Source organism: Armigeres subalbatus, unplaced genomic scaffold (genome assembly GCF_024139115.2).
Source record: "Armigeres subalbatus isolate Guangzhou_Male unplaced genomic scaffold, GZ_Asu_2 Contig171, whole genome shotgun sequence".
NCBI lineage: Eukaryota > Metazoa > Arthropoda > Insecta > Diptera > Culicidae > Armigeres > Armigeres subalbatus.
The window spans coordinates 56444-82853 of record NW_026942517.1 but is presented as its reverse complement, the minus strand read 5'-3'; positions in this window follow the sequence as shown (position 1 = coordinate 82853).

The window sequence follows — 26410 nt, the reverse complement described above, 5'->3', positions numbered from 1 at the left end:
TACCTGATTTACCACCAGGGTGCCAAAAATTTTTGTTTGCTGATGACACAGGCCTTTCAGCCAAAGGGCGAAGCCTTCGTGTCATTTGTAGTAGATTGCAAAAAAGTTTGGATATTTTCTCCACTTACTTGCAAAAATGGAAAATGCTTCGAATGCTTCCAAAACTCAGCTTATAATTTTTCCACATAAGCCGAGAGCTTCTTATTTGAAACCTTCTAGCAGACATATTGTCACTATGAATGGGGTTCCAATTAATTGGTCTAGCGAAGCTAAATATTTAGGACTTCTGCTAGATCAAAAATTAACTTTTAAAAATCACATTGAAGGCCTTCAAGCCAAATGTAACAAATATATTAAGTGTCTATATCCACTTATAACAGAAAATCAAAACTTTGTCTTAAGAACAAACTTTTGATTTACAAACAAATTTTTAGACCAGCCATGTTGTATGCTGTGCCAATATGGACTAGTTGCTGCAATACCAGAAAGAAGGCACTTCAGAGGATTCAAAATAAAATTTTGAAAATGATTCTGAAGTTGCCTCCGTGGTATAGTACCAATGAACTTCATAGAATTTCTAATATTGAGACATTGCAACAAATGTCCAACAAAATAATTTCTAATTTTAGACAAAAATCGTTGCAATCTTCCTTGTACCCTTAGTATAAATTAGGATAAGTTTAGTTTAAGTAGAAAACATTGTAATTCCTACATGGTTTAATTCAACCAGAGGAAATATCCTAACCGCCATAGGCAATTGAAATGTATTAATAACAACTAAAAGCGTAACATAGCAAATAAGGATGATCTTCTTCTTCTTCTTCTTCGTTGGCATTACATCCCCCACTGGGACATTGCCGCCTCGCAGCTTAGTGTTCATTAAGCACTTGCACAGTTACAAACTGCGAGCTTTCTAAGACAAGTTACCATTTATGCATTCGTATATCATGAGGCTAACACGATGATACTTTTATGCCCAGGGGAGTCGAGACAATTTTGAATCCGAAAATTGTCTAGATCGACACCGGGAGTCGAACCCAGCGACCCCCAGCATGGTCTTGCTTTGTAGCCGCGCATCTTACCGCACGGCTAAGGAGGGCCCCATAAATAAGGATGATAGTGTTAAGAAAACACGGAACACCTAGTCTCAGAGATGAATGCATGTATAAGATAATTAGCAAATAAAATTAGTTAAAAAAAAAGAAAAAGAAAAAAAAAAATCCTCGCTCTCTTAGAACAATGATTGTTAAACTAATTTTTACTCTCCTAATCCTAAATTGACTGTAAGGACGGGACCAGCATCGTTATTGGTCATGAATTGTAAACTCCGAAGCAAGTATACAATAAAAATATTTTTTTGTATCCCAAAAATATTATTTAATTGGTGAGGTGTGCACATTTGCTGTTTCTCGGCAAATCATGATTAGAAACTACGGTGTGTACAGTTAATCAAGCTAAGCTCTTCTTTGACTAAATATTTGCATAATATGTAAGGAACATCGAAGATTTGTGGACATATCTAGCAATTCGCATGGAATTTGCAAAAAAAAAAATCCAGAACGGGTTAAAAGATCATTAAAATTACCGAAAATTATTTACTTATGATTGCTTTCAGCTTATACTGACCATAAAAGCTGTTCTCACATGTAAATAATCTTTTGGCTAGCTCGTGGCGAATCTATCCTCAGGGTTGACTGGCTCACTTGCTTCGAGAGAAGACACGGAAAACCAAACAACCTGTAACTATCGGTAGCGGACCACACCAGGACCCTCTTCCAAACAAAATAATGGCACGGACACAACAGAATAAGCTTACATATCTATTTATTCAAATACAGTTATGTTCCGTTTTTATCAACACGGTCCGTGCGTTTCAGTTGATAAAATCGGAACAGTGACAAAATCGGAATAATTTTCTTCGACGATTTTTGCTAAAATTTTAGTAAAAATGATATATTGCTGGGAAAATGTTAGATTTGCAGGTTCTAACATTTTTAAATGCTAAGGGACTGTCTATAAACCACGTGAACATGCTCGTGGGAGACAAGGGCTAGTGAAAAGAGACCAAAGTTATTGTATATTGAACATCAATGGTTACTGGTTGAGGGTCCTGGCAAGTAAGGAGTACATCAAGGTAACGTCCTTAAATTATTAGCATTAGCATTAGCATTGTTACGGTATAATTCGTAGATTGGACACTAGTGATACTCATGTTTTACTTTTGAGATCCTTATCTAGAATGCTATCAGAATTCAAGAAGGGGAGTGGTCCTTGATTCCAGTCTTAAACAAAAATAACAAAAGCATGAGGATTACTACTCCTGGCCTGGCCCATCTTCACCGTAACTAGGGAGAGGAAGGAAGTGTTGATGTAGTACTTACTTAACGAGAGGCCACCGACTTTTTTTTTTTTTCCAAGTTCGTTTATTTGGTAGGCTCAGGCGTGTATAACACTTTACGGAGCCATATTTCTTTGTGATATATACAATCAATGGCATTTTTTTTCAGTTGGGATGAGAGGGATAGGAGCCAGCGTGGTCGTGGGTACCCGAGGTTAGGATGCAATATTAAAGGATGGACGAGGCTTAGGATTCGGAATCAAGGAATTTCGGCTGCTCATCCGGGCATTTGGCGTAAGGGACGATGTGGCGTGTCGTCGTGCTCGAGGATTGGTTCTACTGGGAGCGTCTTCCGGATGGCCTGAGTAACGGAGATCTACGGAACATAGAGACAGAGACAGTACAAAAAAAAAACTTTGACAGAAGAAAAAAAAATAGATTTTGATGTCAGAATCACAAATGAAACTATAAATGGCCTGCATATAGACCGCATCACGATCCCCCAAAACACCTCGAATTTCCCTGAAGGGTTGTTTACCTCGGGCCACTAGGGTATCCAATAGTCGCTCTCTGGAGGCGTCATTTTCCGAGCAGAACCATGCCATCATAACCGGCTCCGCACCTACATAAGTTGCTATCGACAAGGTTTATTCTGTACAGATGTGCGTTTAGTGAATAGTGATTGGACATAAGTCTCGACATCACGCGAATGAAGCCTCGACTTAAGTCCTCACCTCTGAACCACGCTCGCCCAGAAACTTTTGGAACTATGGAAAATAGCCACCGTCCGAGTTCATTGTGTGTCCAATTCCTTTGCCAACTTTGAAGAGTACTCTGACGGACTAATGGGAAAAACTCGTTACTCGAGAATTGTCTATCATAAACCTCACCTTCCTGTGCGCCCACCTTTGCCAGCGAGTCTGCCTTCTCATTGCCGTAGATTGAGCAGTGAGAAGGGACCCAAACAAAGGTAATCTTGAATGATCTTTCGACCAAAACACGCATCTGCTCTCTTATGTTTGTAAGAAAGTAAGATGCGTGCTTAACAGGTTTCATCGACCGGAGTGCCTCGATAGAACTAAGACTATCCGAGAAGATGAAATAATGGTCTACGGGCTGATTGGAAATTATCCCCAAAGCGAAGTTAATTGCTGCCAGCTCAGCAACATAAACCGAACACGGTTCCTGAAGTTTTCGGAAGGTGGTTGAAGTTACATTGAAAACACCGAAGCCAGTGGATCCGTTGATGCGAGAACCATCAGTGAAATATCTGTTGTTGCAATTGACATGTTCATATTTATCAGAAAAAGTGAGGGAATAGATATTTGTCGAAGATGATCTGGTATTGCTTGAATAGCATGTTTCATGGACAGATCGTATACAATTGAGGAACTGTCGTTGGTGAAGTGAACTCGAGAGGGATTATAACACGGAAGACAAAGATCTGATGATATGTAGTTGAGATAAACTCTCAGGAATCTTGAACGACAAGTTAGTTCAAGCATATTATCGAAGTTATCTAGAACAAGTGTGTTACTTGTTCCACATTTGATGAGTATTCTAAGCGAGAGCTCCCAGTAACGGTGCTTTAAAGGAGTGACTCCAGCAAGCACCTCCAGGCTCATGTTATGTGTTGAATGCATGCAGCCAAGGGCAATACGCAAACAACGATACTGAATTCGTTCCAATTTGATCAGGTGGCAATCAGCTGCTGAGAGGAAGCAGAAGGAGCCATACTCTAAAACAGAGAGAATAGTCGTTCTATAGAGTTTGATGAGGTCTTCCGGGTGAGCACCCCACCATGTTCCGGAGATAGAACGTAGAAAATTGATCCTTTTCCGGCATTTTTGTATCAAATACTCAATGTGGAGTTTCCAGGTACATTTGGAATCAAACACGACCCCAAGGTATTTAGAAGATAAAGATTGGTTGATGTCATCATTCAACAGCTTTAGTTTCAGTTGAGCAGGGTACCGCTTCCTAGTAAACACAACCAACTGAGTTTTTTGCGGTGAAAACTCGATCCCTAAATGTCTGGCCCAAACAGTCAGATTATCTAGGGTACTTTGCAATGGTCCTTGCAAGACAGCTGCACATGGACCTCTTAGAGAGACCACGGCATCATCTGCAAGTTGTCTGAGCGTGCATTGTCCTTCCAAACAATTGTCAATATCTTTGACATAGAAATTATAAAGCAAGGGACTTAAACATGAACCTTGGGGAAGGCCCATGTAACTAGTTCTGGAAGTTGTCAGAGTGCCGAGTGTGAAGTTCATTTGTTTTTCTGACAACAAATTGTACAAGAAATTATTCAAAATAACGGGTAATCCATTACTGTGCAGATTGTCTGACAGTACTTCTATGGAAACTGAATCAAAAGCGCCCTTAATGTCCAAGAATACTGAAGCCAATTGCTCCTTGTGCGCAAAGGCCAGTTGTATATCTGAAGAAAGCAACGCTAGACAATCGTTTGTTCCTTTCCCTTTTCTAAATCCAAACTGAGTATTTGAAAGCAATGCATTTTCTTCGACCCAATGGTCGACTCTTGAAAGGATCATTTTCTCCAATAATTTTCTCATGCATGATAGCATGGCAATCGGTCGGTATGAATTGTGATTAGACGCTGGTTTTCCAGGCTTTTGAATAGCTATTACTTTGACCTGTCGCCATTCTGGTGGTACGATGTTGTACTCCATGAAACAGTTGTACAGGTCAAGTAATCGTCTTTTTGCGATATCTGGGAGGTTTTTAAGAAGATTGAATTTGATGTTATCGCATCCCGGAGCAGAGTTATTCGATGAAAGAAGAGACATAGAAAGTTCCAGCATTGTGAATGGTCCACCCAATGAACCGGGATCAGTGACTGATTCTCGAAATAGCGGTTCTGCTGGTACGGAATCTGGGCAGACCTTTTTTGCGAAGTTGAATATCCATCGATTGGAGTATTCTTCACTCTCATTGGTGGAAATGCGGTTCCGCATGTTGCGAGCCGTTTTCCAAAGTGTTGTCATTGAGGTTTCTCGTGATAGTCCCTCGACAAAACGTCGCCAGTAGCTACGTTTTTTGCCTTGAGAAGATTTTTTGAGTTTTCTTTCGAGCCTCAAATACTCTTCAAAGCTCTGACCTTCCGTGTTTACGGAAGGCCTTGAAGGCATCAGATTTCTCAGAATACAACTTAGTACATTCATCATCCCATCCAGGAGTGGCTGGTCTTCTGATGACAGATGTACTTGGAACGCGTCGTTTCTGAGCTTCTAGTGCGCTTTTTGAATCAACTCAGTAAGGAATCGATATTCATCCAAAGGGGAAGAGTATCAGTTGATTCAATACCAATTTTACCGCCGATGCAAATGTTTGCCAGTCAATGTTCTTCGTGAAATCGAAAGGAACATTAACTGGCTCAGATTGTTGATAGCCACTCTTAATTGTGGTGACTATCGGCATATGGTCACTACCATGGGGATCTTGAATTACCTTCCACGTGCAATCTAATGATAGTGAATTTGAACATAAAGACAGATCAATACGGCTTTGTTGACCATTTGGTCCTATTCGAGTTACTTCACCAGTGTTCAAAATATTCAAATTGAAATCGTCACACAAATCATAGAAAATAGGCGCTCTATAATCGTCATACGTTTCGCCCCATCCAATACCATGTGCGTTCATATCACCCAATATCAATACTGGAGATGATAGGAGGGAGACTGCGCACTATAGGATTTCGGGCGGTCATTAATCGAAAATGTCATGTCTTCCGAATTATTTTAAAATATTTTCTCTCCATTGTCAATACTCTAATTAAGAGAAATTCTGAATTTGAAGTCTCTAGGTGCACTAGTTCCAAAGATATAAGGTGGCAAAGTCAGAAATGGGTAAAAAAGTTAGCAAATTTTCTGAAAAAATATTTTATTTTCAACTATTTATTGAAATATTTTTAAATGTTTTTCTTCAATGTTAATACATCATTACAAAGGTTATTGTATAAGCTTTTAAATGGTGTGCAAAAACTAATGGTTACACTGTGAAAAAAATTGAAAAATGCGGAAGCAATATTTTTTCCAAAAACGACGCTATTTTCAACTTTGATAGTGAAGAACTTTTTTCCTCAGGAATCCCCGGGTTCTTTTATGATACACATCAAGGACAAAGCTTCGACTAAAATGTCCCGAAAGAATTTCTTGCCAGTACCTGCAATTAACAGAGTTAAGTCACTCTGAATTTTTTTCATTTGTTTTTTTACCGTGTTTTGCCTCTCTCGTACTCCAAGGTTAATGCTCATTCCAAAAACGAATGTTTGATAGAAGGCCCGGAGACCCCTAGTGGTATATATCAACTAACTCAGCGCGAAGAATTGAGGTGATGTCTGTATGTGTGTGCATGCGCGTCTGTATGTATGTGCGCAAAAGAACGCAATCGCCATTTAGACACTTATTTGTGTCCGATTTTCTCGCAACAAGTTTCATTCGACGGGAAATCTAGTCCCATCGTTTCCTATTGAAAATGGGTCAGACTGAACTATGCGCTCAAAGGGTATGGTCAAAATACATTTATTGGTAATAACTTCGACTTTATTTATAACCATTTGAGCTCATTTAATTAACTTTTCAAAGGAGTAATGAATAAAACCCCCAATGCAATGCAGCACAACGGTAACGGAAGGATTTAACAGTTCGCTCATATATTTCCTGTCAAATTTTACCGTTTCCGTCGCCATTCCGCTGAAATGCGTTTGGGGCTTGAGTGGTTTGAGTCATTCTCTAAACCTAATTTTCTGAGCTATTCATTAGCTACTGATGGAGAACTAAATATGAGATTTCATAATATGTAAATATTTATAAATCTCCTGGAATCAATAATTCCCGACATGTTTATTGCAAAAGTAAAGACGAACAATATCTTAGTTAGAACGGAGCGTATGAAATTCCTGCTAGTGTTCATGAATGTCTGGCTAATGGTAGGGAAATATTTATTCACTCATCTACACTTTGAGGTTCACTGGCTGAACAACCAGCGGAAAGTCAATATAAACAGTTGAAGAAATTTAGAACTCATAATGCAAGAAAATGATCAAGAGAGGCAAATGTTGACATTTTCCTTCGTGCCTTACATGAATCAGATCCATTTTAAGCTCGATTTGGATAACGAGGAGACGTTGGAAAAAATTTTTCACTTAGTTATTCTTATGCCATGCGTAATTTTGTAATATTTGAAGATTTTCAAAAGTTCTTTATCTTCTAATACTTTAGATGAATTTATCTCATCTTCCATCGTTGATGGAATTGAAGAAAATATCATTGAAGACTTAAACCTTGACACAGAAAAGAATTATGCTGTATATCCCTTGTAGAACTCATGAAAACAAATCAAAAGTAATTCAAATAGTGTTGTTATTTAAATTAAAAGAATTTTGCTTTTCGGAAGAATGGAGCATTCTTACATTCCACAATGAATGTCCACATTTTGAGAATATATTAATCTCATTTTTGAATAACTTGTACACGTAAAAATGTCATGGGATTGCGATTTCTAATTTGCTAATACCCTTTTTCAAAAGTTATTTTCAATTCTGATTATTTGATTAACATTTAATGCTTTATGATCCTTCAGATCCTAGTACTTTGTCAAACAAATTGTTCTAAATACAAATTGTGAGGCATGAGAGTGAGAACAAAAAATATCACGGAATGTCATGAAATTAATGTCATTTAACATGATCGCCGCCATAATGTCCATAAATTGCTGAACTTAGTTTTTGTACAGCCCCCTTCCTTCTCCTTAAGAAAACGCACGAAATTTCAACTTCCCAAATAGGTTTGCTTTGTCACGTTAATCGAACCTATGAAAAAAATAATTACGTAATTCATAGACGATCCCCAAAGGGGGGGGGGGTTGGAAATTGTATATTCATGCTATTTCGACCATACACAGCTAAAACTAAGTGGAAAATCACTTTAAAAGTCCAATTTTATTTTTGACCGCTCGCTTGTATGGGGATCCCCCATAGTGCTGCGCTCCAAAAATGTCGACGATTAATAGAGGCATTTGGAGGAATGTACACTGAAGCTATGCAAAGATCTTTATTCTTTACATTCATTTGGCAAGCGACGATCTCTAGGCCATTAACAGTCGGAATGGGAATTCTGTAGAAGGAGTAGCACTTTTTGATCCCCAAAAGAACGCCACCATAATGATCATCCCGATCTTGGCGAATAATATTAAAATCGTGGAAGTTGATTTCATCTTCAGAAGAAAGCCATGTTTCACAGAGTGCAAATATATCGCAATCGGAATTGCGAATCAAAAACTTGAACACGTCTAATTTATTTTTCAGACTATGACAGTTCCACTGCAGCACAGTGATTGTATCTTGTGTAATAGCCGTATTATCCATCGAAAGATACAATTCCTGCAAGAAGGGGCCATGAAACAGTCAATTGCTTCAGATAACTTTCTACTGTTGGTATAAAGAGGTCAATGAGTGGCCTCAATGAATTCGGAATATTGAACAAATTCAAGAAACGGTCCACGAGGTCCTTAAAGGAGATCAATCCTCGCTTGGACGGAATATTTTTTCTGGAAGTGCGAATTGCATTTTTCTTTCATTGATTCTTCCTAACCGGATGTTTCTTGGAAACATCGGTTTTAGGCAATGGCGGGAATGTCTTGCTGCAACTAGGATCCAAAGGAGCAGTGAAGACAGATTGCTTCGGGATTTTAAATAATTCCCCATTACCTTCAGATTTTGGCAAGCTTTTATGGATGACTTTTGTTCTCTTACGGCGCGATCCCGGGGAAGACGGTTGCTTCCTCTTTTCGGGCACGTGTACCTCCGAAGAATCATCCATATCAGCTACGTCGGAGTCCAATTCATCAGTGGCAATAGAATCGTAGTAATCACTTACTCGAACGGCAGCTGAAATAGCAGCCGTGGCGGTGGTTGTGGCGGATGTGTCTTGCGACTTAACCATTTCCGCATACGACTGCTTGGAGCGCTGTACCAACGAGCGCTTCACTTTTTGTGCACCGGGCATTCTTGCAAACCATGGGGAGGATCCATGCCACAATAAGCGCACTTTGTAGCTTGTTGTTGACAGGACTCCTCCCTATGCTTTTCAAAACATTTGCCACAACGGGGCTTGTTGTCGCAAAACTCGGCAGTGTGCCCCAACTGTTTGCAGTTGGTACAATTGAACACCCTCGGCACAAAAAGACGCACCGGAAATAACATATTTTCAATATCTACATATTTTGGGAGAATCGAACCGGCGAACGTCACCCGAAGCGAACCTGACTTAGAATACACTCTTTTACCATCTACCATGGTAGCTGAATGCAACTCCTTGCAATCCAGAATATCCACAGTAGACTCCATTGCATTCTTTAAGCGGCCTTTTCCCGCAAGTACATCCTTGCAAGTCAGGCTCGCTGCGTTGATCACACCTTCGATTTCGACCTCCCGCGAGGGGACATACACCAAATATTCAACATTGTAGGCCTTGTCTTTAGCGATTTCGTTTGCATCCTTGTATGTAGGTGCGGTTATGCGTAGTTTGTTCCGATTTACCTGATGGAAATCAGTTTTCGGAAAACAACGCGTCAAATCTCGCTTAATGCCGAGAAAATCTAGGCTTTTCACTTTCTGCCGAAAGTAAACAACCCAAGGCCCAGGAGAAGATGCATGGTAGAATCGTGTGCGACCACCATCTTTGGGAGGCCCACTGCCCTCCGCAGTCTCCGCCTCCATTATCACCTCGCAAGGTGTTGGAAGTATAGTTATTACAAGCTAAGAACTAATAACTATTAACTAATTAGAAAAAACTAATAAACTAATAAAAAAACTAATTCAAACTATTCTAATCAGACCCACTCTGTGGGAGAACAATACAACAATCTTTGCCACTTATCTGCGGCTGCTGCTGTAGGTAGCAGCAGTAACAATAGCCTGCTTCACTGGCGTCGCCAGAAGCAGCTACTTCCACTCGCCGACAGTGATCGCCTTGGATCCGTAGGTAGGATACGCACCACACAATAGCACTCGCACTACCGAACACAATCCGCGATGAGACACAGCACACACGTCTGGCTCGTTCGAACTATCGGCACGGAATGAGGCCACCGACTTAGCGACACCCTCATAAGTACCACGGAGTTGGATAATGAGGAAGGTATTCGTTGGGTCAGGATTTGCCTGTAGCTGGCAATGTAACCGTGGTAGATCTTACCCCGTAACACATCACGTAAAGGTGTCTATCCAGGGTAAAGGTAAAGGTAACGTCCTTAAATTATGTCACGCAAAAAGTATAAATTTTCAATCTGTCATCCCTTAATCGTTTCACTTTTTGTATGAGATATAAAAAAAATGATTCCTCTCCCAATGAAAGCGTGACGTAATTTATGGAAATTCCGTAATAAAAAATCTTCATCAGGATGTCGGCTACCCAGGAATAATACTGGGGGTCAAGTTTGACTATACCATGAAGACCTAGATATCCAAAACCTTGGAAAAATTTGCTTCTGACAGCTTGCTTAAATTGCTTGCTTGACAGGTTAAACTTAAATATTAGGATCCTGTATCACATTCTTTAATAAATATAAAAACTCAAAAAAGTTTAGTCATCTTGATCGTAAGGACAGTGATCAATTTTTTAGAATATGAGATGCTCAAGGTCCTCCAGAACATTCTCGATTTCAGTCTGCGGTATCTACCACATGCGCATCAATTTTCTCGAATACGTGATGTTCAAGGTACTCCAAAACGTTACCAAGTTCAACCTAAAATATCTATCGGACAATCAAGGCTTTTTGCAAAGACCTCAACATCGATATGTACCAGACCAATAAGTTCAATAAGCATGTACGCACCATGCTAATCGAATTTGCTTGAATTTGGGATGTTCAAGGTACTCCAAAACACTCTGGAGTTCAGCTTAAGGAATCTGCCAGGTTAATCAATCAAGGTTTTTGCTATGTTCTTATTTTTGGCATATACTCAATATATCCAATAATGTAAGCTCAATTTTCTGGAATACGTATCAAATCCAGTTCAAAAAGCATATTATTCTAATTTCCATGATCATAAGATATCTAAGGGGTCTTCAGTTAGCCTTGCGAGCGTAAGCGTAGGATTGTCAATCCGGAGATGGTGAGTAAGGTTCGGTCCGGTCTAGGATGTTTTCAGGTGGGAAACATTCTAGATTCCCCAGGCATAGCATTTCCTTTGTACTTGCCCCACAAGATACATACATACAAGATACAATGGCGGGCATAGACAAGTTTTCAATTAATAACTTAGGAAATGCTTATAACTTGAGCTTGATTGACTGCCCGTAGATGCTACTCCATTATGACCAGATCAGCTGTTCTTGCACAGGGAACCAACAGATGTTTGCTTGGGAATAGCCACTCATCTTCAATGTAGAAGTTCTGGCAAGCCCAATGCGGAATTATATTGGAGTTATCGGGTGAGGTTGACGGGCAGAGGTTTGTTTTGGTTTACGAGCTACCAATGTGGTAGTTGGGAAAAGGCAATTGATAGAATTTCTAATTAGATGTAGGAAACGATCTTTTTTTGTTCATTTCCAATTCTAGCGGCTACTGCTAGAATAGTCAAATCAAAGGTATAAAATATAAACGGAAACGGTTCATGGTTCTAGCGATTGCTGGAACATTAGAATTATAGAGAAAGATACAAAATAGGAGGAATGGGACGAGCCTGGGATTGAACCCACGACCACCTGCATATGAGGCAAAAGCGATAGTCATATGAGTACCAAATTCGTCTTGAAAATGCTAATAGAATACTAAGTTGAAAAGCCGGCTACGTTCCAGTTGGAATGTAGAGCCATAGAAAAAGTAGAAGAAGAATATGTCCAAAGTCCTACTGCACAATAACTAAGGAGGTGTTTGTGTCGAAAAATTTGACTGCGGACTTTTTTGTTGAGGCGTACATCAAACAATACGAGTTCCAGGATATTTTAGCCAATCTAAAGGCCTACAATGGCTAGTACATGTGATGATTGGAGTCATATAAGCTTAATGGACTCACTGGGATATCATATCTAACATCATTCATAAGTTAGATCATTGGATAGGTAAAAGTCGTTTTGAAAATTTGCTATTGAAGTGACCTGAGATACATGACGTTTTGAAGAGATGTAATTCAGTCGGTATCGAGATGTGGAACAGAAGTTCTTTGAAAATTGTTCGACTATTAGAGCAACCTTCAAAAAAATAGTATGACATCATTTGTTCACGATTCGATATCGAGTCTTAGAACATCAGCTCGTGGAGGGTCTACTGTAGCTTGTAAAAGAATTAAGTGATATCCTACCAGCTCGACGCACCTGCTGAGATGTACAGCGATGGACGGCTGTATCGTTCAGGACTTGGTTGATCGGGTAGATCACATGTTCTGAACTGTATCGAACTCAAAGATGTTTTGGAGAAATGGTAAGGCCTGTAGTTGCATGTAAAATTAATTAGTGAAATCATATCCGCTTAATGTACCTGCTAAGATGTTCAACAATACATGAATACGTCGTTCAGGGCTTGGTGGATCGGGTATATCACATGTTCTGAACTCCAGGACGTTTTGGAGACCCTGAAATAGTTTACGTTTCTTCAAAACTCGATCAATTCTTGTCTTATGATTACATAGATATTTTTGGACATATATTTCAGCTTAGGACCGTTTGTTTGTAGACATATTTCCTGATACATTCGAGGATATGTACTCCAGGACAGTTTGAACGACCTAGAAGCAAGGATGTTAACGATCATTCAGTAATTTGCGTTCGATCATTTAGTACTTTGTCAATAACACATTCCAGAAGCTGAATTTCAAATTTTGTTGTATGGTGGACTTCTAGTGCGAAGGTTTTTCTACAACTCTGCATAATGGTTCGTTGTATGAATTCCATTAGTAACGGAGTTATAGCTATAGTTTCAGTAACTTAGACTAAATGATAACAAAATACCAATAATTTAGTTTAAGTTACTGCAACTAGCGCTCTAACTCCGTTATTAGTTGAATTCTAATAACGAACCATTAGGCAAAGTTGTAGAAAAATCGTCGCACTAGAAGTCCACCATACAACATATTTTGAAATTCAGCTTCTGGAATGTGTTATTGACAAACTACTAAATGATCGAACGCAAATTACTAATGATCGTTAACATCCTTGCCTAGAAGATCCGAAAAAATATTTCAACGATTTTTCAGTTATATCAGAACGCCAGATAACAATGAAATCCTTCATCCTGAAGGAATAAAGTGCAAAAAACCCGCATCTTGTCACTTTTACTTCAATGCGGTGGTGTCGGTGAAAAGAATCCTCTCTTGTTAGTTACGGCCTTAATACCGCTAGTGCTTGAAATATTATTTATTTATTTTGCTTATTTCATCTGACTGTGTCGTCTACATGAAAATTTAATCACCATTTGGCCAAAAACTAACCAAAGTTATTGTATTTAAAACGCTAAATCTAAAACAAATAAATAAATTTTCTTGTTGATAAAAACGGAATAATTTTGTTGACGAAATCGGAGCGTGACAAAATCGGAGCGTGATAAAATCGGAACATACCTGTATTTACATCTTTTGATTTGTTGAGCTTCTTTGCGGTCGAGCAGGATCTGGTGAGGCCCATCGATGAATTCGTATGCAGAGAGAAGGGAGGTGTAGGCGGCGACTGACAGGGAGCTGGCAGTATACGTTGTTTTAGGTTGGACCTATTCGGAATTTGGGGCGTCTCGACGTTCAGCGCGCTCGCTAACGGGACGGTGGCTCATCGGATTTTGGGCGCTAACAAGCGGCGCAAGCCCTCGGACCTTACTAGACCCTCACCTCCATAGCGTTGGCCACCGCTATCCGTTGCGTGTGGTGTGGAAATTGCGTCAGGCTCACGAACCAGCACGGGGCTCGCCGAAACTTTCCGATAGTGATTTGGTTCCTCGTTCAACGTAGATTCTTCAAATTTCCACAATGGCCACCAACCACATGGGAGACTCTTGGAAAACGGTCCGGACGTAGTTTTTTTTAGGTTCGTAAGCCGCCCTCCGGTACATCCACCAGAATCACCTTGTTGGACTCGTCCCTCGCCGTGGGTAATCGTTCCTCGGTGATTGGTTTTGCTCCTTCTGGACACGAAAAGCCCTTGGCGAGCGTCGTCTGCTTAGCCCGATTTCGGGTCTGCTCGAGTTCTTCCTTCTCAAAACTCCCCTCCGGGGATTATTACGCAGCACTACCCGGATACCCGGGACAAAAAATACTGTTTCATTTCCGGTTCGCAAACAGTTAATTTTTCTTCTTACAAAAGTTATTTGTTTTGAACGCGAAACCCAACTTAGGTGATAAACTCATATCATATTTTTATACCTCCCATTAGACATGATTTTTTTTAAGTTGTTTGTAGGCTCAGGCATGTATACGGAGCCAAGGTTCTTTGTGATGCACAATCGATATCATCTTATTATTAAATTAGTAAGAGAGGAACAGACATAAAAATATCGGAGATAGTTAATAGAACACCTTCACAAAAAATATTAGATTCCCCTATACCTCTCAATGGAGGGCTACTGACTGATGCTTTTTCCAGCAGCTACAGCTCTCTATTAATTAAACGACAAGTATCTACAGTACAAGATCAGCTACATCTATTTGGAGCCTGCTTCCTACCCATCTCCCGTCTACAGCGAGGTTGTGTACATTTGCTGATATTCGCCTTGCTAATCTCCTGGCGCCGCCCAACATTGAGTAAGTCTTCCTGAGTTTCTTGCCTCCAGAACAATTCTTGATCAAATTAATGTCCTTTCAATCGACGTTCGTACAACAAACTGTCCTGCACTTGCGCAAGTACAAGTGGTCCGACCCCGATGCTGTGCCTAATTTCTTTTTGGTGTATCGCTTCGATCAAAATCAACTTTGTTCAACAGGCTGCAATCAATATGTCCAATTCTTGGCTTCTGTCAAAATTTTATACCCACTTTAATCACATAATCTATTAACCCCATTATCGTCAAATGATCGATGAACTTACGTTAAATTATAGAACTCCAATAATAACTGAGTTGATTCATCTTTATCGCAGCAAGCGATTACGTTGAATACAATAAACTTTATCGGCGATAACGATACATTAAAGATTCACATCAAGATTAGGAAACGATCTGTTCAAGATTAGGAAGAGCTGCAGCTCTTGGCAAAAGTATCAATTAGAGCCTGTCATGGGTTGGAGGATACTCTAGTATTGTGTTTTCTTTGTGAGGGAGTTCCCATATATCCAATAGGTTATGGGCTCAGTACGATTCTACTGCGCATCTTCCATCTTTCGTCACTAGGGTATTGAATGCAATCCTAGCAACTGTCTAAACTTAATGCATATTCAAAAAATACAAACAGTCAAGCCGACTTCAACCGCCAGCGAACCCTTCGTCTCGGACTCGGCGATCATATATTCCAAAAGGCTACTCTATCTTCCGAGAAAAACTTAAATATTATTTGATTCTTGAAGTCATTTTTTGACGTAGGACTTTCGTCTTTTCTTTACTATACTGGGTGTCATTTAGATGTTTGGAAATCGAGAGCGTTACGCTGGAAGGGAAGATTTTGAACGCTACTAGCGCCTTTATTAGTGTTACCAGATTCGGTTTGACCTAAAAGAGTACATTTACAAATAGTGAAAATAGAGAACAAAAGAGTACAATCCATGATTTTTTTTTTAAATTTACAATTCAATTTCGATATTGTACCGTTTTGACTCAAATTCCAAACATGATTCCTATTCCAAACACCTGGATTTGAATGACCATTTCATCATTTCTCGCGTGGTGCAAATATTAAATTTATTTTATGTCACCCCCCCTTCAACTTTTCCAAAAAATTGAGGGGGCGAAAAAAATTTTTTTTTATGTTTTATTTTATTTTTTTGAATTCTGAACTTTATGCATCACTGTTTTTATATTGATACGAAATATAACATTTAGAGATTATAAATGTGCCCCAAGAGTATTTTAAATTAAATTACGAGCATATATCGGCTTAAATATTATATATCCTTTCCTTACAGATTCCGTCTAAGCCCCCTTGCAATATATGGCCGACCCATTTCCATCCACGTTTTCGAACATCTGTTGTTATGGCTTTTATGTTGCTCGGCACTCAAAGGCCGTTTGAATTATAAATTTTAGACATCATCTGTGTTATCTTTGCCTAAACACAACACGCTTCACGATAGAGTAGTATATTCGAATTTTGGTGCGTGGATCCCGGTTGGGTCTCAAATATTTCGAAAACTCGCAAAGGTAGCCCCAGCCTTTCTGACTCATGGTTCCCTGTTAATCTCAATTTCGTCATCTGATGATATCAGACTGTCAAGATATTGAAGTCCTTCGATTGTCCGGCTACTAAGTTTGAGGGGCTTTTCCCGTTGACACTCAACCACCTGGTCCTGTGGGCGTTGATGTCGACTAAGTCGAGTCAAGTACGAGACACTGAGGACGACCTTACTGTTGAGGTCGAAATACGTATCTGTCAAGGTACAATTGAGTGGTGGAATTAAATGGGATTGTACAACCTCGTCTTATGACAAGTGAAGACATTCCACTAAAAAGCTCAAAATAATTTTCTCAATCGCAGTACTAATAAAACGTTTCGTGTTCATTCGCCAAATCATGTCAATCGCACCCACCAAGATCATTTCGATTATGCTGAGAAGTAACAGTGCAGATGAAATGTATCCTTGCCTCACATACGATAACCCGAACGAAGTCAGACAAAGCTCTGACCCTATTTGAAAATACATTGCATCCCTGGGCGCCAAACAGATTTTATCCGCCGACTGCCGATCGACCTTGGGGCCGCTTTAGATTTCCTGCTTCGGATGGCTGCTTTTTGTAGAATGCTGGCTGAGACTTGAAGATGCTGCTCGAAGTGATCGAATCAACATTCCAGCTTTCCAAGTCAGCGAGGCGATAATCTTCGGTTGTTGCAGCCATGTTTTTTCATCGGCTAGGATGTCCACCCACGCCAGACTGTCCTGTCTGCAGCAACGCCTGACTCCCACTTACAGAGATACAGACCGTAGATGGGACTCGTACTTTACTCCTCTGATTCTTCCCGTTCCTCAGTCTTTGATTCTATACGCTTCTCAATCTCCAGTCGGGTTACATTTGTAATCCATTCTATTCGCTAAGTGCGCAGCTCATCCAAGTTGATCTCTCCGGTTTCAATAAAAGTATTCTTCGCCGCCCACTTCTATTCTACGCTTCCACTTTCAGGAACATTCACTATCTGAGTTCCATATTCTTCAACTAACGATCTCTTCACAGCTGGATCTTCTGGTCGGTCTATGGTAAATCGACACCCGAGTGAATTTTCCTGCCGCTGAGTTCTGGAAATGCGTTGTCGTTGTCTTGCCAATTAAAAGATAATAGTCAAACACGAAATCATCGCTGCGTTTATTACGGACTCAAGAAGCCACCGTCCCCATTTTCAGATGATTCATTTCCAGATGAGCCAAATACTCTAGGAAAGTTATTGGCTGCAGACAGGAGAAGCGGAGGCGGGTGGACTCCCCGGTCAACGATGGTAGAAAAGCCGCAACAACCGGCGATAATCGCCTCCTCTACGGTATTTCACGATGCCGTGAAATCCGTGGATGCCAGGGAAAGACGCGACATGTCAGTCACTCACCGATTCAACTGAAACCGAATCAGCTGAAACGTTGGCTCGACCACTTAGAACAACTTCTTCGATTTTTGACGACTTATCCTAATTCAGATATAAGGGAAGGCTGATAATTCTCCGACGGCAGCAGGCAAGATTTCGCCCGGATGATCATGTGAGAACCATACTATCATGGTTTGCATCATCCTGGAGCAGGTCAATGAATTTCAAGAATCCCTCCATTTGGTACTGATTGACCACGGAAAAGCCTTTGAGGGCGTCCTTAGAAGCAAGGGAGGCCTATACAAAATCCAGAGTCCAGCATAATATAATCGCTTAAGTGTGGCAAGGCTGGATCTATTATGTCTCTGTTGCTGTTGCCCATAGTAATCGACAAAGTCGCTCTAGCAGCCCACCACCATAGGCATAGAGCAATCGTACTACCTCGATCCAGATGACGATACTTCAGTACTAACGCAACAGTGGAGTAAACTGAATGACCTGGTTGAACACTCCCCTCATCAACTTCAACAACACCGAATCATTCGATTTAAACAAATCCAACTTCACGGTAGCCAGGAAAACAGTGGAGTAGGTCGAAAACCAAATTCAGTCAACGTTGGGCGGTCAATGCACCAAACCCCGAATACTTAACTCTAACGTGAAATCTGTGATGTTATACGTACTGGTGCGTATTAGCAGAGATCACATAGATTTGCAAGTATTCATCAACCGATGTCAACGTTTTACAGCTCGAACCTGGTGGCCTCAACTAGATTCTGAATCGAAATCCGATATCAACAGCAACTCCACAGTGTGATGTAGGCCTGCCATACACCACATAAGAGCGGAGACGGCAGGACATCGCAGCAGCGGCAGACCTAGGATCTTCTGGCGACGAAACCCTAACAGAGAAATAAATGAAATCTATAGGAATCAGGGCCCAATTCAAGGATGGAGATCTTTTACGTTGGCCCTATGTCCCCCAAAAAGTGCTCAGAACACAAGAGTGAGCCAGTTTATAAATACCACAAATACATGGGGCTGAGAAGGAAACCAATGTGCCATATGACCTATCGTGTAACTTTGATTAGCTATTTTTTCAAAGCAATAGAGATTTATTTTGAAACTGTTTGGAAGAATGTTTTATTTTTCATAAATCAATTGGAACTGTGACTCTCAAAAAGCAAGGTTATTTTCAGTGTATCGTACCTTTGCTTGGAGTAAGGTAAACGAAAATCTGTAACCAGACGCCTGAGAAAACATCTCAGATCGACATCTCAGATCGTATGGGGGTCAGGAAGCGCCCAGGCAACAATCGCCGTCCATGAGCCGAAATGATCCCTTACGACTATTGCATCCTCTCTACGGGTTTGTCCGAGGTCGCGTCTATGCCGCTAACAAGTAGCATGATATTCCAATAATTTTAGGATCGTGGTCATGCTGATATGGCGTGCTTCACCGATTCTACTTCAAACATCACCTAAGTATTCCGTATAGTCCCTGAAGTATGCAATTCCGAGCGTATGCAAGAACGTCATGAAACAGCCATATTAAAACAACACATCTGTGATTTCAGAAGTACATCTGACCATTATTGCCCCTATTGATTCAACTAGTTTGAGTTTAATACTTGACTTAAAAACAAAAGCTTATAATTCTAGCAGTACTTTGATGTTATGGATTCAACAGTTTACTTAGAGTTCATCAGAAGTTTCTATAAAAACAAGTTCCAGCATTTTTTTAATTATATAAAGTTTATGCTAAATTCACTACTGAATAATTATTTTGCAAATATTCATATTCTTTGCTATGCTTTTTCTAAACATTCTTTGCTATCATTAAAATTTAAAATTTTCCATGGAATAATTGCATTTTGGACTTTTTTTTCGTTTCCTTGTTATTTTTTATTCCCCCCCTCGAACATTTCAAGAACTGTCGGACATAAAATAAATTTAATATTTGTATCGGCCTTATTATCTTTAATAACGAGATTTTCGACCATAGGCCGACTCATTTCGTAGAATATTTCTCTTATATTTGAAGCATGAAATTGTATCCCTGAAAGTGTAAGTATTAATAATTATTAATTATTTTCAACACATTTTTTGTAATAAAAAATTGAATAGCAAACACAGACCATTTGAAAAAAAAATCTCCTAGATATAAGAGAAGAACTATTCATAGAATAAAACCCTATGAAACTATCTAATATTTACAATTTTTTTGGACAAATTGAAAAGATCAACTCTCTATAGGCAAAATGGTGTTTGAAACTGTCTGATATCTGAGCATCAGGTTTTAAAGCTTGAATGAACACATTCTGTAGTATGAGAACGAACGTATAAATAATGTTCCCATTTTCAATGCATAGTTAGATAATGTTCTCGGCTCAACTTGGAGTTTGTTAGGTTTGGTGGTTTGTGTCATGTTCAGTAGGGTGGTTCAAAAAATCGATTTTGCTCCACAGTGCTCGTCTGATTCTTTACCATGTTCTGAGTGTACTCTGAAAATTTGAGCTCATTTGGATTAAAACTGATTTAGCACAAGCCGTTTCAAGTTTGCATGCAAATTAGTATGGGAAAATTTATTTTTTCATTATACTGTTAATGACGCTTCCCCATCAAGCGCATGTTAAAAGAAAACCTACATAGCTAAAAGGAATACTCAACAGCTTTCACTCAGTGAAAACCGCATCTCAATTAATCGTTCCAATAATTAGTAATCGAATTTAATCTATACCGTGGTTTTCTGGAGCTAATTGCATAACTCATCAACAGGCAACATTGCTGCTCGTGGCGCGAAAGATAGCTTGAGCTTGAGCTTGAGCTTGAGCTTGATTGACTGCTCGTAGTTGCTACTCCATTATGACCAGATCAGCTGTTCTTGCACAGGGAACCAACAGATGTTTGCTTGGGACTAGCACACATCTTCAATGTACAAGTACTGGTGATCTCATTTGTTAGGTCATACTGGCGCCTGCCACGTCAGAATGCAAGTCAATGTAGGGAAGGGGGAGGAAATGATGATGCAATCACTCGCCCACTGCAAGCCGAATATACCTCTGCACTTGCCACGAGTTCATGCGGAATTTGTTGGAATTTCTGGGTTAGGTTGGAGAGGCAGGGTCCGTCTTGGTTAACGAGCTGCCAATGTGATAGATAGGAGAAGGTAACTGATGGAATTTCTAATTGGATGTAGGGAAACGAGCTCTATAGTTCATTTCCAATTCTAGCAGATTACTGTTAGAATACTCAAGTTGAAGGTATAGGAATAGTAATGGAAACAGTATGGAAGTCCATTTCCAGTTCTAGCGATTGCTAGAACATAAGAAATAAAGAGAAAGATAAAAAGTAGGAGAATGGAACGGACCTGGGATTGAGCCCATGACCTCCTGCGTATGAGGCAGAAGCAGTAGCCATATGACTACCAAGCCCGCCTCTAAACAAGAGAGATCACGCACTGAACTGATTAATTTTATTGCCGCCCGCGCAACGCAGAACACAATAATTCGGCCGACCGCGCGATCGTTCTGCTGTCCGAAACAAGAGAGATCACGCACTGAACTGATTAATTTTATTACCGGCCGCGCAATGCAGAACACAATAATTCGGCCGACCGCGCGATCGTTCTGCTGTCCGAAACATGAGAGATCACGCACAGAACTGATTCATTTTATTACCGGCCGCGCAATGCAGAACACAATAATTCGGCCGACCGCGCGATCGTTCTGCTGTACGAAACAAGAGAGATCACGCACAGAACTGATTAATTTTATTACCGGCCGCGCAATGCAGAACACAATAATTCGGCCGACCGCGCGATCGTTCTGCTGTACGAAACAAGAGAGATCACGCACAGAACTGATTAATTTTATTACCGGCCGCGCAATGCAGAACACAATAATTCGGCCGACCGCGCGATCGTTCTGCTGTCCGAAACAAGAGAGATCACGCACAGAACTGATTAATTTTATTACCGGCCGCGCAATGCAGAACACAATAATTCGGCCGACCGCGCGATCGTTCTGCTGTCCGAAACAAGAGAGATCACGCACTGAACTGATTAATTTTATTACCGGCCGCGCAATGCAGAACACAATAATTCGGCCGACCGCGCGATCGTTCTGCTGTCCGAAACATGAGAGATCACGCACAGAACTGATTAATTTTATTACCGGCCGCGCAATGCAGAACACAATAATTCGGCCGACCGCGCGATCGTTCTGCTGTCCGAAACATGAGAGATCACGCACAGAACTCTGCTCGTGGCGCGAAAGATAACACACACAAATTCAGGCTACTATGTTGCACTGCACATTTCAGTGATGCCCTCAAAGAAGTTTAACGATCATGACTAAAGATTCGCAACCTGTCTTAAAATCGATTACTAATTATTGGGACGATTAATCAACATGCGGTTTTCGTTGGGTGAAAGCTGTTGAGTATCCCTTTTAGCTATGTAGGTTTTCTTTTAACCTGCGCTTAATGGGGAAACGTCATAACCAGTATAATGAAAAAATAAATTTCCCCATACTAGTTTGCATGCAAACTTGAAACAGCTTGTGCTAAATCAGTTTTAATCCAAATGAGCTCAAATTTTCAGAGGACACTCAGAACATGGTAAAGAATCAGATGAGCACTGTGGAGCAAAATCGATTTTTTGAACCACCCTATTGTTCAGGGTTTGCAGAAATCGAATCGTGCGAAAAAAACAGAATCGGATAGACAGTGATGATTCTCGCTTTGTTCTCGTTCATTTTGTGTTGGAGACCGCACAGCTGTGTAGAACAAGTTGAAAAGCATCATTAGAGCTAGTGCCTCCCGCGTTTGGAGCCTCTTAAAAGAAACTTATCATGACGTGTAGCCTCAGTTCTTTATCATGACAGCTTGCGAAAAAAATCTCTCACGGTATGTATGTATGTATGTATACAGAGATGATAAGTGAGAGACTTTTGCATTGTCTTTTGGATTCAATCCCAGGTAATATTTTATGTGATCGTGTTGGCTTTCCAAATTTTTTATATTTATATTCCTCGAAAAAAAACTGGCGACCAAATCGTGACATACACAATCTTATCGTACTTTATTTGTCCAAACTAAAAGAAATTAATTCACTTTGCAATGTTAAGTTTGAAAATCAAATTGGTACTAACAATATTTAAAAAGAGTACATATTATCTTTTTCTCCGAAAAAGAAGAGTACATAATTTTTCTGCCTCAAAAAGAGTACATGTACTCTTAAAAGAGTACGTCTGGTAACACTAGCCTTTATCTTTCGATGGATTTTTAATATTTATATATCAATCGACTCGGACACTCTCCACCATTTTGTCTATTTCATTGAAACTTAAGATTATTAACGATACACTATTGAAAATTTCAATTCTTGTCAAACGCAGTAAACATTTCATATGTAACCAATCCCGTGCATTCCTATCACGGACATCAGAATTCGGTATGTCACGGGCCTTCGGGTCTACCGGAAGATTTTCTTTGTGTATAGAAGAAGCAGTGCCTGCCGTGTGCGAGTCATTAAAATTTGTGACAGCAGCGCGTACTGACGTGCTTTTTGCTCGCGCATTTTTCGTTTCGTTCGTTCGCTTTTTACGTACACAACGGCAGCATGCAGTCATCAGCGGTAGAACTGCCGGTGGGTCTGCGAATATGCATGAAAGAAGTGGGCGCATTTTTTTGTCATTCTGGTGTCGGTTGCGATGGATGCAATCGCCCATCGCATCGCTCGGAGTTAACGACTAGAGGCCGATGATGGCTGAGGCAGCGAGGGCAGCGGTGGAGGATGAAGAAGAATAAAATAAGAGAGATTTGGTCTGCCCATCCAGATGATTGATTCCATAATCCACATGGTCTATAACAGTTCTGATTCCCCAGCAAAAAAAAATCAACTACACTGATGAAAATAAAAATTTTATTAAAATAATTACTTTCATTTATTTGCGGAAGCCATTAGCAATTGAAGATACAAGTAATGAACTGTGTAAATTAGTCAAAAATCACTATAATAAAGAATAAAAAAATTAAAAACCTAAAAAAAACTTGACGTAGACTCAGAGTTTGGAATCAAAACATAAAACAATTTTTAGATACCTTCTCTAAGGGTATGCGATAGCACACTTTTTCCTAACGAAACGAAACGAAATTTAAAATGTCTATGTTGATTCGGATCGAAACGAAACGAAATATGGATTTACTTTCGAAACTTCGAAACGAAACGAAAACAAGGTTCATTTGATTCGAAATTTTTCGAAACGAAACGAAATTTCTTTTTTTTTTCGCGGAATTTTGATTAAATTGGTTTTACATTATGTACGAAATTCAGATTTCACTTTTTCGAAGTCAAATAACTTTTTTACGACCAATAGAGTTATAATAACATAAGAGGCAGTCTGTGATAAATCACCGCATTCTTGCCGCATATACCATTGGCGATAAGGCAATAACCCAGCATTTATGCCGCTTTCATATCAGAAAGTATAAAAAAATATAGAAATTGTGGGATTTTTCATATACGGATCAAATTTCGTTTAAAACCTTTGTTCACTTAAGAATAATGTAATTATGCTGAAGCATACTTCATGTTGTCTTGTCAGCGTGGTTTTATAGTATTGAGCTAATTCAAAATCAGAAAATTAATGCTTAAATTTATTGTTTTATTTAGTGGGATACTCAATTATGTATCCATATCTGCCAAGCGCATACACAGATAGAGAATTGATATTTGAAAAGGGCGTAACAGCCAAAACTTATTCCTTCTGATTATTCGTCTACATATATATAGCATACATTTGCTCACTAGAAGAATCCTGTGCACCTTTCTGAAATGCACAAAGATATGTACTTCAGAAAGAATTTCTCAGACCCATAGTCTTATATACAATCAGCTCGACGAACTGAGCTATTGTCTGTGTGTCCTTGGCATATGAGAACAGCTGTTATGGTCAGTATTAGCTAAAAGCAATCATAAGTAAAGAACTTTCAGCAATTTTAATGATCTTTCAACCCGTTCTGGATTTTTTTGCAAATTTCATGCGAAGATCTAGAAATGCCCACAAATCTTCAATGTTCCTTACATATTGTGGAAATAGTCAAAGAAGAGCTTAGCTTGATTAACTGTACACATCGTAATTGTTAATCATGATTGTCCGAGAAACAGCAAATATGCACAGCTCATCAATTAAATAATATTCTTGGGATACAAAAAAGTTATTCTTATTGTATATTTGCTTCGGAGTTTCCAAATCATGACCTGGTCACGTCCTTACAGTCAATTTAGGATTAGGAGAGGAAAATTAGTTTAACACTCATTGTTATAAAACAGCGGTTTTCAACCTTTTTCTTGAGAGGTACCCTTCGAACTTTTGCATTAATTGAGGTACCCCTATGATTTTTTGCTGTACACCCAGGTTTTTTTTTTTACACGGTTTGGTTTTGGTCGTTTAAGACCTTCAGCGTCAATGAAGCAATGAGTTAACCCCACGAAAAAAACACAAAAAATCACAGAAAATTCAGGGGGTATTTAAAAAACTGTGAAAGTTCAGGTTGACCGAGAAATTAATGAAATCCAACCGTGTAAAAAAAACCTGGGTGTAAATGAAAATAATCGGAGCTCTTAAAGTATATGAAAAATAGACCTGAAATCTAACGAAATATATGGCTCTCCATAAACTTTTCTGAAATTTTTATTTTTTTTAAACTTCCCAATTAAAATTAAGTTCTTACATCAAGGGACTGACTGAAGGAAATCTTTTGACTATTGAAGGCTTCCGAGCATATTGAAAATAGGCTTTCGAGCCTCTTGAAAAGTGGCTTCCGACCAGGCTTCCGAGCCTCTTGAAAGGTGGCTTCCGCGCCTCTTGAAAGGTGGCTTCCGAGCCTCTTGAAAGGAGGCTTCCGAGCCTCTTGAAAGGAGGCTTCCGAGCCTCTTGAAAGGAGGCTTCCGAGCCTCTTGAAAGGAGGCTTCCGAGCCTCTTGAAAGGAGGCTTCCGAGCCTCTTGAAAGGAGGCTTCCGAGCCTCTTGAAAGGAGGCTTCTGAGCCTCTTGAAAGGAGGCTTCTGAGCCTCTTGAAAGGAGGCTTCTGAGGCCTCTTGAAAGGAGGCTTCCGAGCCTCTTGAAAGGAGGCTTCTGAGCCTCTTGAAAGGAGGCTTGAGCCTCTTGAAAGGAGGCTTCTGAGCCTCTTGAAAGGAGGCTTCTGAGCCTCTTGAAAGGAGGCTTCTGAGCCTCTTGAAAGGAGGCTTCTGAGCCTCTTGAAAGGAGGCTTCTGAGCCTCTTGAAAGGAGGCTTCTGAGCCTCTTGAAAGGAGGCTTCTGAGCCTCTTGAAAGGAGGCTTCTGAGCCTCTTGAAAGGAGGCTTCTGAGCCTCTTGAAAGGAGGCTTCCGAGCCTCTTGA